The sequence below is a fragment of the Malus sylvestris genome, chromosome 7, assembly GCF_916048215.2.
Source record: "Malus sylvestris chromosome 7, drMalSylv7.2, whole genome shotgun sequence".
NCBI classification, from domain to species: domain Eukaryota; kingdom Viridiplantae; phylum Streptophyta; class Magnoliopsida; order Rosales; family Rosaceae; genus Malus; species Malus sylvestris.
Genome location: NC_062266.1, coordinates 18,573,353 through 18,588,151, shown reverse-complemented (window position 1 = coordinate 18,588,151; position 14,799 = coordinate 18,573,353). Strand labels below are relative to the sequence as shown.

The 14,799-nt window shown below is 41.8% G+C and overlaps 1 pseudogene; it reads left to right on the top strand.

Moving 5' to 3' along the window:
- Positions 1-6,224: 6,224 nt before the first annotated feature.
- Positions 6,225-6,946, top strand: LOC126630145 (ethylene-responsive transcription factor RAP2-4-like; annotated as a pseudogene).
- The last annotated feature ends 7,853 nt before the right edge of the window (positions 6,947-14,799 follow it).

Here is a 14,799-nt window from a genome sequence, read left to right as displayed (position 1 = left end):
CAATCTTCACGGTAACAAACCCAAGTTGATCGCATTGAAGAGGAGGCCCAAGAAGACAAAGAAGACGAAATCCTGGAAGAAGACGTCACTTTCAGCTCTGTCAACTCAAAATCTTCACTTCAATCGCTGGGGGCATGCTCCAAAAGCATGCCAGTCAAGCCGAGTGAAGTTGAAGGATGGACTTATGTCACTCCGAAGAAATTGCACAAGAAGCATATGTCTTCTCCACAAGCTCACCAATGGGAAAGGGGGCAAAACAGCTTATGTTCACCTCCAGAACAATGTGAAAGTGTTGGAGATAATGAAACTTTGACACGAAGATCATCCATCCCCATCACGACGCGTGATTTCTTCCCAGAAGACTTCTTCAACTACTCAGTCAAGGCTCATTGCTATGAAGATTGCGAGGAACGACTCTCTCAGATCGCTTGACGAACCAATGCTCCTTGTTCGCACGAGCCTAAACTGCATGAAACAAGGCTCCTCGCCTGCACGAGCCTAAACTGCATGGCACTAAGCTCCTGGTCTGCACGAGCATAAAAGGCAACACCAACGCTCCTTACCTGCACGAGCTGAAACTGCAACGCGACACAACGCTCCTGGCCCGCACGAGCATAAAAGGCGACAACCAAAGCTCCTGGCCCGCAAGAGCATAAACTGTGTACGGCAAAATCATCATCAAAATCATCATCAAAATCATCGTCAAAATTCATCGCTCGTTCGAACTACGTTTTGACTTGATCTCTTTCTTTAGAAGGGTACGTAGGCAGCTTGAACATTCAACTTCGAGTTCAGTCACACCAAAATAAATAAATAAATAAATAAATGTTTTATTAAAGAAAGTCAATTTTATTACAAATAAATAAATAAATACATATGTTACTATGTATTTACAAAAAAAAAAAAAAAAAAAAAACATATATATATATATATATTTGTATGTCTTGGTCCAGCTACAAATCAGGCTTCCTTCATTTCACAGGCCCAGTCTGACAACCAAGCAGCAGAAAGCTCAATTCACAAACCTAGTCCACTCAACTTGCAGCTTGCCTCAGGCCTGCTGATAGAACCCTAACTCTGCATCTTGACTTCTATGTAGCAGTAACAAGTAACTTTCTATTACAATTGACAACAATTACAACAACAACCCTTCCGTTTACAATCCTTCCTAATATAGTAGCTAGTTAGCTTCCTCCGTAAGCTTACTACTAACAACCTTATCCTTTTTAACCACACATATCTGTCCTAGTCAGCACTAATACAATGCTTACTTATCAACCAATTCAGTTATCACACAGGATCCTATCAATACCCCCCCTCAAAACAAGGCTTGTATACAAGACTTAAAAAAAAAACAGAAAAATCGCCAAAGACAATGTATTAAAGCTAAGCAACTCCTGGAAAACGCAGCTTTAAGTCTGAATAAGTCTCCCATGTAGCTTCCTCTGGACTATGATTTTGCCAATGTACCAACACTTCCGTAACTGCAGTGGTACCCTTCTTCACCATCCTTCTGTCCAAGATAGCCACAGGAACATCTTGTAAAATACCATCATCAGTTAACACAGGTAGTTGAAGCGTAGGTTGAATAGCAGCCCCCAAATGTTTCTTAAGACAAGAAACATGGAACACTGGATGAAGCTTAGAGTTGGCGAGAAGGTTCAACCGATAAGCAACAGAACCCACGCGTGCTAACACTGCAAAAGGACCATAAAACCGAGGCTGCAACTTGTGAAATGGGTGAGAGGCCAATGACAGATGCTGATAAGGTACCAACCTCAGATAGACTAAGTCACCGACCTCAAAGACCCGTTCAGTTCGATGCTTATTAGCCTGTACTGTCATTCGATTTTGTGCAGCTGCTAAATTGGCCTTCAAGAGAGATAAAATGCGGTTTCTTTCCAACAAACCTCGATCCACCATTTCCAACTTAGTAGTACCAGCTTCATACACTGGAATCTCAGGCGGAGGCTGACCATACACCATTTCATAAGGGCAGAGTTTAGTAGCAGAGTGATAGGCTGTATTAAAGCTCCACTCTGCCCACGGTAGCCAAAAGGTCCATTTTTTGGGCTGAAGACTACAAAAACACCGCAAGTAAGTTTCCAAACACCGGTTTACCACCTCCGTTTGGCCATCAGTTTGAGGGTGATAACCGGAGCTGAAACACAGGGAGGATCCCTGCAATGAAAAAAATGCTTTCCAAAACTTGCTCATAAAAACCGGATCTCTATCACAGATAATAGATGCAGGCATGCCGTGAAGCTTAAAAATATGCTCCACAAATAAAGAGGCCACCGAAGGTGCAGTATAAGGATGAGATAGAGGTAAAAAATGGGCATACTTGGATAAGCGATCCACAACTACCCAAATGACAGTTTTCCCTCGTCATGGAGGTAGACCAATGATAAAATCCATGGATATGTCAGTCCAGACCCGTGAAGGAACAGGTAAGGGTTGCAGTAAACCTGCAGGAGCTAAGGTTTCGTACTTGTTTTGTTGGCATATCTGACAGTTGGCAACCCTGTCTTTAATGTCGTTTTTCATGCCAACCCAATAAAAAGACCGAGAAAGCCTCTTATATGTCTTCAAAAAACCAGCATGACCAGCAACAGGACTGCTGTGATGTTCTTCGAAGACTTGCTGGCGCCAGGAACTCGTAGGACTCAAAACAATTCGCCCTTTGTATCGTAGAAACCCGTTCTCAACAGAAAACTTCAAGGAATGCAGTGGTGCAGAGTCTGAAGGATGTAGGATTCCCTGCATCTTGTCCAGTATCCAAGCATCTTGTTCAATATGCCGTCGCAAATCATCTAACCAACTGAGATACGGATATGAAATCGCAGCCAATTCTATACTAGAATGTGGAGAAACATCATCAATAGAAATTCTGGAAAGTGCATCTGCTACCTGATTATCACAGCCTTTCTTATATTGAATCTCGTAATCAAAACCAAGCAATTTAGACACCTATTTTTGCTGAAATGGAGTATTGGCCCTATTCTGCAGAAAGTATTTCAGACTATGATGATCTGTTTTGATGATGAAGTGTCTCCCTACCAAGTATGACTGCCATTTTTTAATGGCATGTATGATAGCCATCATTTCCCTTTCATAAGCAGACAAGTGTTGGTTCCGTACACTGAGTGCCTTACTAGTAAAGGCAATAGGTTTGCCACCTTGCTGGAGGACAGCTCCAATTCCAAAGCCGGATGCATCACTTTTGATAACGAAAGGTTGGGAAAAATCAGGGAGGGCGAAGACTTGTGGAGACAACATAGCCTGCTTCAATTCATTGAATGTTGCCGTGACGGAATCCGACCACTTGAAATTGTCTTTCTTGGTGAGTACTGTGAAAGGACTAATAATTTTGCCGAACCCAGGAATAAATTTCCTGTAGTAGCCCGTCAATCCAAGAAATCCTCTCAATGCTTTAACGGAGGTGGGAAGAGGCCACTGAGCAATAGCCTCCAACTTAGAAGGATCAGCGGCAACCCCGTCCTGAGACACTATATGGCCCAGATACTCCACTTGGGTTTGACCAAAGGCACACTTCGTTTTCTTGACAAACAAGGTATGGCTGTGCAAAAGTTGAAAGACCACTCGCAGATGCTCCAAATGAGACTCCCAAGACTTGCTATACACCAATATGTCATCAAAAAATACGAGTATGAATTTCCGCAAATAAGGTCTGAAAATTTCATTCATAAGACATTGGAATGTGGCCGGAGCATTGGTTAATCCGAAGGGCATAACCAAAAACTCATAATGCCCATCATGAGTTCGGAATGCAGTCTTCTCAATATCACCTGGATGCATTCGAATTTGATGGTAGCCAGAGCGCAGGTCTAGCTTAGAGAAAAACTGGGCTCCATACAACTCATCCAGCAACTCATCAATTAACGGAATGGGAAATTTGTCCTTAATAGTGATGAGATTAAGGCCTCTATAATCCATACACATTCTCCAAGTGTCATCCTTTTTCCGTACTAAAATAACTGGAGAAGAATAAGGACTATTACTGACCCTGATAAAACCAGCATCTAATAATTCTCGGACACACTTTTCAATCTCTGTTTTCTATAAAGGACCATATCTGTAAGGTCTCATACTAGGTGGTTTACTACCTTCTATCAAAGGAATTCTGTGGTCATGTGATCGGTGAGGAGGCAAACAAGTAGGAGCACGGAAAACTACCTCATGAGCTTGCAGAAGTTGGTTCAACTGATGAGATTGAACAGCGGACAGTACAGTCTTGCGTTCCACCATGTCCTCTTGTTGAATTTGAAAGAGAATTGCACCCACCGTAGATTCTTGGTGGAGCAACTTTTCCATGTGAAAGATAGACACATCCTGAATATGTTCACTCGGCGCTTCTGGACTTGAAAGACAGAAAGTGGTATTGCCCTTCCTGAACTTCATGTACAGTTTATCAAAATCCCAAAGGACTGGACCCAATGTATTAATCCATTGAACTCCTAATACCACATCACAACCTCCCAAGGCCATGGCATACAAATCAGTAGTACACTGATAGTCTTGAATCTTGAGTGAAACAGCCCCTAAAGAACCTGTAGTCTTGACTTGGCCCCCATCCGCAATCTTGACACTAAAAGAATGAGTTGTATTCAATTGTCCATTGATTTTCTTAACCAACACAGAATCCACGAACTTATGGGAACTACCAGAATCGATAAGTATTACCACCGGACAATTCCTAATACTACCAAGAACCTTCATGGTTTTAATTGACTTAGGAGCTGGGGTACCAAAAAGGGCACATGTTGTAATCTCAGGTTCCAAATTTTCAATGTCAGAGGCTTCATTATCACTACCATGCTGAACATCAATCAATAAAAGTTGTTTCTTCTCACAAGTGTGGCCGCGAACAAATTTTTCCTTACAATGGAAGCAAAGACCATGTTTCCGACAGTATTCGACCTCTTCGGGTGTCAATCGCCTCACATTTTCATGTTTGAATTTGTTATTTCCCACAACAGTATCAGCAACATTCTGTAATGGAGGACGAAACGAAGAATTAACAGATGAACGAGGAAAAGACTTGACCTTTAATTCAGACAACTTGGCATCGATCTGTTGAGCATAAGCAGTGGCCTCCAGAACGTCTCTGGGCTTCAGGATTTTGACATCATGACGCAGCTTCGATTTAAGACCACCAATGAAACAAGATCGCAAGAGAGATTGGGTAACTTCCCTTGTACGATTCGCCAATCTTCGAAACTCCAAGATGTAATCACGCAGAGATCCCGTTTGGCGAAGTTTAACCAAGCTTTCTGCCGACTCGTCGAACTCCGACGGACCAAATTCTTGACAAAGAGCTTGAGTGAAATCTTCCCACCTAGGGTATGTTCGGATACAATTAGCCCATTGGAACCATTGTAGAGGTTCGCCATCCAGATGGAATGATGCCATCTTTACTTTCTTGAAATCCTCGACACCGAAGAAATCAAAATAGTGCTCTGCTTTGTAGATCCACCCTAAGGGGTCATCGCCGTCACCAAATCTGGGAAAATCGATCTTGATAAATGGTTGTCGAGGCGACGGAATCGATTCTTGACGGACAAACTGAGGATTCACTCCCGGCGGTAAATTGTGATCAGAATGTGTCCCTTCCGACGATTCGCCCATCAACCCACTACCTCTCGTCGATAACACCTGCAATTGCTGCAAAATCAGCTCATGGGCATTTCGAAATTCAGTTCTTGATTCTTGAAATTCATGCCTGGAATCTTTGAACTCCTTCTGGAAATCAGCAAATAGGGACTCAAGCTGAGATACTCTCGTTTCCATGGTGCGTCTGGAACCGAGCCGAGTCATACACGAAGAAGGATCAAGCCGGATCGAATGCACTGGCGGTGATACCAATGATAGAACCCTAACTCTGCATCTTGACTTCTATGTAGCAGTAACAAGTAACTTTCTATTACAATTGACAACAATTACAACAACAACCCTTCCGTTTACAATCCTTCCTAATATAGTAGCTAGTTAGCTTCCTCCGTAAGCTTACTACTAACAACCTTATCCTTTTTAACCACACATATCTGTCCTAGTCAGCACTAATACAATGCTTACTTATCAACCAATTCAGTTATCACACAGGATCCTATCACCTGCCCTCATGGGTCACAGCCCATTCTTCTAGCCCAAGTTCCCTCGAAGCCCTCTCTACCCTCAAACTTTCACTTGGCATTTCTTCTGAGGCATTTTCACAAACACTTTCTAAAAGAAACGTTTCTTTTGCACGGCTATGGCGAGACCGCAACAGCGATATCAAGGCGTCCGACAAAGGCATTGGGGCTCTTGGGTCTCCGAGATCCGCCACCCTTTATTGAAGACTAGAATTTGGCTGGGAATATTCGAAACGGCCGAAGACGCGGCGAGAGCTTACAACTAAGCGGCGAGGCTCATGTGCGGGCCGAGGGCAAGAACAAACTTCCCTTATAACCCAATTGCGTCTCAGTCCTCGGCCTCCAAAATTCTCTCGGCAACTTTGACAGCAAAACTGCACAGATGTTACATGGCTTCACTCCAAATGACCAAAACTTCACTACAGAGATCCGTAAGAGCCGAAAACAAGATGGTTTACGTGAGCTCGAAAAAGGACCTGAAGCGAAGGGAGATACAGAAGAAGAAGGCCAAGTCTGGAGGCTTTGAGTCTCTGAATCTAAGTCCCAATGTCTTCAATGCAATCAAGCGCAAGGGCTACAAAGTACCCACTCCCATCCAGCGCAAGACCATGCCGCTTATCCTAGCTGGATCCGACATCAAAGTCTCCTTCGTCCTCACTCCCCCCAAACCCCACCTACTAGGCATGGTGCGCACACTCGGAGCAAGCGGACCTCCTTCTCCAGCCTCGACTATGCACGCCAAGCGTTCGATCAAATTCCACTCCGTCTCAGACCTGTTTAGGCACTCTGTGTGAATCATTCTCAGGTGTAGATTTGCATTAACCATGGTTGATGTGAAACAAGATCTGGAAAGTGGTGCACCGAGCTCTCTAATCGATCGGCTTGGTGACGCATTACTAGGAACTAAATGCACACAATGATATTTCTGAGAACCATGGTGGGGATACGCCTGCATGTTATTGCACCTTTGGTTCTTGTTGCCGCCGGAAAATGTGCTAGAGATCCGTCTGTGTATGTTAGGAAATGCGCGGCCAATGCACTTCCTAAGCTGTACGATTTGCGCCTTGAGGAGAATACTGTGGGGATTGAAGAGATTATTGGAACATTGTTGAATGACTCTTCCCCTTGTGTCGTTGGAGCTGCTGCTGCTGTTTGTCCAAATAATTTGTCACTGATTGGAAGGAACTATAAAAGGTTATGTGAGGTTCTTCCTGATGTGGAAGAATGGGGTAAAATGGTTTTAATTGGGATCCTTTTGCGCTATGTAGTCGCAAGGCATGGGCTTATAAAGGAATCCATTATGTTCTCTTTGCATGGAACAGCGAATTCTCGATCTGAAAAGGATTGTGCGGACACCAACTCTGCGTTGGATGACGATGGTGACATTAATGGTCTTTATGAGTCTGAATTAACAAATGATTAAAGAAAAAAATGTTTGATGTTTGGTGCTCTGGCACCATGTGAAAAAATAATGAGTGCACAATGATTAAAAAAAAAAAAAAAATATATATATATATATATATATATATAATAAAAGGATGGTGCATTAGGCACCATCTGCAAAAATAAATAAATAAATAAAAATTAAATTAAATTAAATAATAAAAAATTAAATAAAAAAAATTAAATTCTTTATGCTTTTGGCACTAAATATATATATATATATATATATACACACACACACACAAAGAATGAAATAATGCTCATTTATTGATTTCTTTGAAAATTTACAGAAAATGTTCATTCTACATCAGTAAAAAAAAAAAAAAAAAAAAAAAAAAAAACAAACAGGAGGGAGCCTTCACGAAGGTTGCTCGTGTGAAACCTCACCACTCGGTAGAACCCTAGGAGGAGGAGGCACCGAAGGTTGATCATTTGGAGCTTCATTACACGGTACAGCCCTAGAAGACGAAGGCAAATGCTGTTGGAACAAACCCACGAACCTCTGATGATCAAGTAAAATCTAACCATCAGATTCCTGCATCTGGTCAATCTTCCTCTTCATGTTTGTAGCATAGTTATGTGTGAGCCTGTGCAACTGTTTATTCTCATGCTTGAGCCCTCTAATCTCCTGTTTGAGACTTATCACCTCAGCTGCCAATGATTCAACTTGACGGGTTCGAGCAAAGAGGCGTTGGGCCATATTAGACACAGAGCTTGCACACTGCACACTGAGAGCCAGAGAATCATTAACAACCAACTCATCAGACCGTTTGGAAAGTAGTCTGTTATCTTTGGGAGTGACAAGGTTCCTGGCCACCACCGCAGCGGTCATATCATTCTTCATCACCGAATCCCCAACGGTAAGAGGATCAGTAGGGGATATGAAGGATGGGCGCCATATGTTGTCTGGAGAAGGCGGGACTGCCTCTTCACCAAGGTTCAAGTTAAGACGACGGTCGGAGGGGCCAAACATTTTTTCAAAAGTGTTGAAAGAAAGAAGAGACCGGACAAATCAAGATCTTAGAAGTGTAAGAAGGGAGTTTCTACAAGCGAAAATTCAAGTGTGCTTTGAAACGAACTGCGTGCCTCTATAAAAAATCAACACTCGGCAGGATTTCAGAGATCGAAGAGGCGAGCTCAGAATTCGAAAAGGCCAATTCAAAAATCGAAGAGGTGCTAGCTTTCTCAAAAGCTGGGCTTGCTCAGAAACCACAGGCGATCTTCCTTTCCAAACTTGTCCGCACTTGTCACATGCAACCTCTACACTCGACGAAGCTCAGAAATTGAAGAGGCCAATTCAAAAATTGAAGAGGAAAGCTCAAAAATCGGAGAGGCATCTTGCTTTTCCAAGACACATCAGCACCCATCACACGCAAACTCAGCTTTGCGGATATCACGGACAATTTGTCGAAGACTTCTGATGAAGAAGAAAAGTGCGTGAAGCCATACTGATCAATCACTCAATAGTTGCCGACACGAGTGAAAGAATAGTACCTCTACAGGTATTAAAGAACTTCCTATAACTGTCCACCTTCACCTTCCATAGCAAGGCAGACATACAGAACCTTTCTTCATCTCCAAAGAATGCTTTCCCAACGAAGCCTTTCAAGTCACTCAGTGTTCCTTATTCCTTGGGGTACCTCTGCAAGCAAATGACTCCAAAGCAAAAGTATCTCATATCACCAGGGTAGAAAGCAAGAGTATCTCATATCATGCTTTTTCCCTGTCCTTTCCTTTGTCCTTGTTCTTACCTACAAAGACAAGGATAAAGAAAACAATATGCCGGAACCTCCACTTAAACTCGGGTAAGGAACCGACTGCTTGGAACCCTTCCCTGATTGCCTACCTAGCACTGCTCTCGAGTACTCGTCTCCCACTGCTGCTGTACTTCCAAAGAAGCTGCCACATTTGCCTGAAGAACAGATAAGGCAAGTGAAAATGATACCTTGCAGCACGTGGAGACAACGTGCAGAAGAAACAAGCAGAGAATAATGCAGCCTGCACAGTCAACTCAGCAGAAGGAGTCTGAGATGAGGAACTCGAGAAGATGCCACATCTGCCTGAGGAACAGATAAAGGAAATGAAAATGATACTTTGAAGCATGTGGAGACAAGTGCAACAAAGCACATGCTCATTCATCCATTACTTCTTCAAAATCAAAAGTATCTCATAATCATCAGGGTTGCAATCACTCTGGACAGTGAACTCGTTTTGACCCTCAAATTCTTGGGTCGACTTACTAGGCGTTGTGGGCTGCACGTGCCGATTCACCACCCTTGAATCAAATCCTTAAAGATCAAGTCACCAACTGGAAGAAGAGCCCAACAATCTTGAAGATCATACCGTTGACCAAACTGCTCAGGTGTGAATTAGAAAGATTGAACAAAGCAACAAGTCGTCACCTTCACCTCGTGCCTGCTTGCCATGTGTTCGAGTCAACCTTCAAGAATCAAGCATCAACGGCCCTTGAAGAAGTTTCCGGCCAAATTCAAGATCAAGCCTCGACGGCCCTTGAAGAAATCACAAGTCCGATTCAAGATCAAGTGTCTACCACTCTTGAATCAAAACCTAGTTCAAGAATAAGCTGTGGAAAATCAACAATTGGAGGAATCCAGAAAATCCTCCAACCCAGTTCAAGATCAAAGCTGTGGAAAGTCAACAAAGCGCAAAAAAACAAATACGTGCCGATTCATCCACTACCCAAGCCAAAGATCATCTACCACATGAAGCTCCTTGTGGTCCAATTTCAACCTTCAAGATCAAGCCTCGACGGCCCTTGAAGAAATTCCAAACAAATTCAAGATCAAGCCTTGACGGCCCTTGAAGAAATCTCCAGCCCAATTCAAGATCAAGCCTCGATGGCCCTTGGATCGACATCTACATTAAGGGACTTCAAAACGCATCTCCTACACGCGACAAGCACATGTATACAATGCGTCTTGAAGTGGGGGCATTTGTAGACATCGAAATTTCGGTAAATAAATGTTGACCGATAAATCAAAGTTTCAACGCTCATGTATTACATAAATTTTACACGTAGCATATGTCTAAACAAAAAATCAAAATAAGTTGGAAAAGTCATCAAACAGGACACGTGTCAACACTTGGCAGAAACGACTTATTTCATATGGAATATTATATTCAAAATTAGGCCTTGGAAATTTCTATAAATAGAAGGCTAATTCATTCATTTAAAAGAACCAAAATCATTAAGCAAGCTCTAAAGCTCTGAAACTCCGAAGCTCTCAAGCATCCAGGTTCCCGAAGAATCAAGAAAGCTTTCTTCATTCTTCGTTCTTCGTTCATCGTTCATTCCAAGATCAAGCCCAAACGGCCCTTTGGATCAACAATCATCCACCAATTCAAGATCAAGCCCCGACGGCCCTTGAAGAAAGTGTTCTTCGTTCATCGTTCTTTCAAGATCAAGCCCCGACGGCCCTTGAAGAAAGTGTTCTTCGTTCTTTGTTCATTGTTCTTCCAAGATCAAGCCCCAACGGCCCTTTGGATCAACAATCATCCACCAATTCAAGATCAAGCCCCGACGGCCCTTGAGGAAAGTGTTCTTCGTTCCTCGTTCATCGTTCTTCCTAGATCAAGCCCCGACGGCCCTTGGATCAACCATCCACCAATTCAAGATCAAGCCCCAAAGGCCCTTGAAGAACTTCCACCAATTCAAGATCAAGCCCCGACGGCCCTTGATGAAAGCACCATCGTTCATCATCCGTTCATCCAAGATCAAGCCCCAACGACCCTTTGGATCAACAACATCGACAAATCCACACATCCAACCGTTCTTCAAGATTAAGCCCAAAAGCCCTTGAAGATCCGTTCATCACTGTTCTTCAAGATCAAGCCCAAAAGCCCTAGAAGACCCGTTCATCACCGTTATTCAAGATCAAGCCTTAACGGCCCTTGAAGAAACACTCATCCTTAACATCAAGCCCCAACGGCTCCTTGAAAGATCCGCTCAAATCCACCTTCAAAGATCAAGCCCACGGCCCCTTGAAGAAACTTCCAACAGTTCATCCAAGATCAAGCCTCGACGGCCCTTGGATCAACGAAACATCCACAAATCAACACCTTACGAAGATCGAATCAGAGGATCAAATTTGAGAGAGATTGTAACCCAAAAATCTTCAAATACAAATATTTGTTTGTGCACGTCGTTCTTGTCTCTTTCGTTTCGGGAATTTTCCGTGTTCACACTATGTTTGATAGAAAAAAATTTAAAAGTGTTTTTGTGTTTCAAAAAAGTTGAAGAAGCACGTGTTTAAGTGCTTTTCAAGGAAGTGTACTAGTGTGTTGCACTTGCATTTTTGTTAAAAAAATTTAAGTGCTTCTAATAGAAGCGCTAGAAGTGGTGATATTGGAAGCGCTTTTGAGGAGAAATTTTTTTAAAGAAGCATTTTCAAAAGGACCATAAAACTACAAAAGCATCATTTACGTTTTGTACCCACATAGTTTAATTCTTTTTGGTAGTCTTTAAAATGTATTGTGGAAACAACTCTAAGTAAAGTTATAAATCGTATAATGTTCATTCGTATGTCAAACTATTAGGCGGCGTTGATTGACCTGAATTGGGTTATCTAACATTTGTTCCATCTTTAACCAAAATATGGGGTTAATTGATAACTGGATAAGCTGAGACTAAACATTTCCTCTATCAACTTATTTTAGACAACTTAAAAGAGAAGCCTAATTAAACAGGAACACTCAAACCTAACCAAATCAATCCAAGCCAATCATATATATCAAACCTGCCTTCAAATCATCATCAAATCCTGAACTCTTCTTCTGAACCTATTTGCAGGTGGACTTTGCAAACTCCTTACTGCAACGACGATGATTTGATTGTTGAGTTTCAGGGAAGGTAGGTGGGGCTTGGAGAGTTGCAGTGGGTGGAACAAGTCCTGAGTGTACCAAACACCAAATAAGACTCCAATCCTAACTTATTCTATCCGAAATACAAGTCCTATCCGATCCAAACCACCAAATGAGGGATAAGAGAGTGGTGAGGAAACCTTAAGGGCTTGTGTGTTGCCTAAACATTGGTAGGAAGTGGTTCTCAATCTCTCCTTTCATATAAAAGCAACTTACATGGAATGAGTTCGCCGCTACATGATTTTCTCAGGGATGAAGCCAGAGATCTATATGGATGGGGCATCTTCAAACAACAAAATCACAAATTAAAAAGATCAAGAATTTACTGAACAAAACACTTAATCTATCCATAATGTTTTTCATACAATATATTACAATATCCCTCGACGTGTTTTCATGTTTTGAAAACGTTGCATGACAACTTCATTAACAATACCATCAAATATCTCTCTCTATAAAAATAATCATGTTATCATTCATCCACTGATCTCATCCAATTTCCCAATCCATTGTTCTCATAAATTTCATGGCCAAAAATGCACTTTCAATGGTGATAGTAGCAACTTAAAGAGTTGATGCTAATATAATGTCTCTCATGTGGGTTTGCTTTATGCAACATGTACATTTTTCTTAACAAAAAATAAAAATAAAAAAAATAAAAAAATAAAAAAACTTAGTGGGGGCATCCGTCCCCCTGGGCCTAAGGTGGCTTCGTCTGTGGGTTCCCAAATCAATAACACATTGCCATGTAGAGAAAATCCTGCACATTACACTAGATTATTGAACAAAAAATACTACATAATGATGAACCTGTTTCATATAATTCATTCTTCTTTCATACTGTTTGGACCCGATTTTACACCAACGGCCCGAGTAATCAAGGCCGTTGAGTGAGCATGGTTCTTAACCGTCGGATGAGAAAGTTAAGATAATTTAATATTGTTAAGAGATAATATTATGGTTTTAAATCATAATAATTATCTTTCAATAAATTATCTCGATTTTCTTGTACAAAATAAATTGGATAAAAATCATAGCCCCAACGGAAGAGATAGGTGGAACAGTCCGATTTAATTTGGATTTGTTAGCAGTGTACCGTGTGGATTAGAGCAACTCGGCTTGGATTCTTATCACATGGCATAGCATGGGATTTGCAAGGCTGGGATAATGGTGAGATAGGAGACCTAGGTAGGCTAGTTTATTTATGGATGTTGTCAGATGAATTGAATTGATGATGGACTTGGCCTGCATGCCGTGTGAAAGGCTACCAGCTATATAATTATATATATATATATATGTATATATAAATTGGTGACTGTTTAGATGAACGTTATTTGTTCAAATCCAAGCATACAGGTTATCTTAGGATTCGATGTGATAAGACTAAACACAAGGATAGAATTTCGTTGCATTTTTTACTAAGTTCAGAGTCTTGGGAGTAGTAAGGCTTATCCGAGGCTCAAGTCAGTGGAAGAGTTTTAATAGCTTGGGAGTCTTTATCAGCTTATCAACCAGCGCATACTCATCCCTATAAATACAAGACACCGTGCAACATTTCAGGCATCTTCAATTCAACACACAAACTGCCCTGCGCAAACCCTCGCTCTACGCGAAACCTCTCAACAACCTTGAGATTTTTATTTTTTTTTCCGACACATCTTCAGTTTGGATAAACAGTACTGTGAGGGCAACTGGTGACACCTTCAGTTTGGATAAACAACACTGTTGCCGTAGAATTAGGCGATCGCAAAGCACATTCAATTTGGATAAACAATACTGCGACGAGGCCAACTGGTTATCTATCCAAGTTTTGGTCAAGAAGGATTTTCAAATCCTTATTGGTAGAGGTCATCTCATCAGTCTCGGCGAAGTAAGGTGTTACCAGGTTACTACATTCGGCATCCAGAGAGCTGAATTTGATATTGAACTTCGCAGAACTAGCAGCCTTGTCTTCAGGCTCTAGAACCCGAAGGCTGAGATGTGTTCCTTCCTTGGCCGCAATCATAAGATTAAGAAGTCAGCAGCATGCCCAACGTCACGCAACATCAACAAATTTTACTCACCGGTCGAGCTTAGCCGTCGAGTTGGCACACCCCGCACATAACCGAATGACATAGTGAGCTTATTAATTACTCAACCTGCGCACCATGTAAGCTTGATAGTTTTTAGGGTCAACACATAGACACATCTTCAATTTACTCATAACTATTTGCTTTAGGGATAGATGAGCATGGCGTTGGCAACATACATATAACTCGGTCGAAACCTTTTTATTTGGCTTGGTTGGTAAACAGTATCTAGTCAAACTAAACCCAAATCTTAT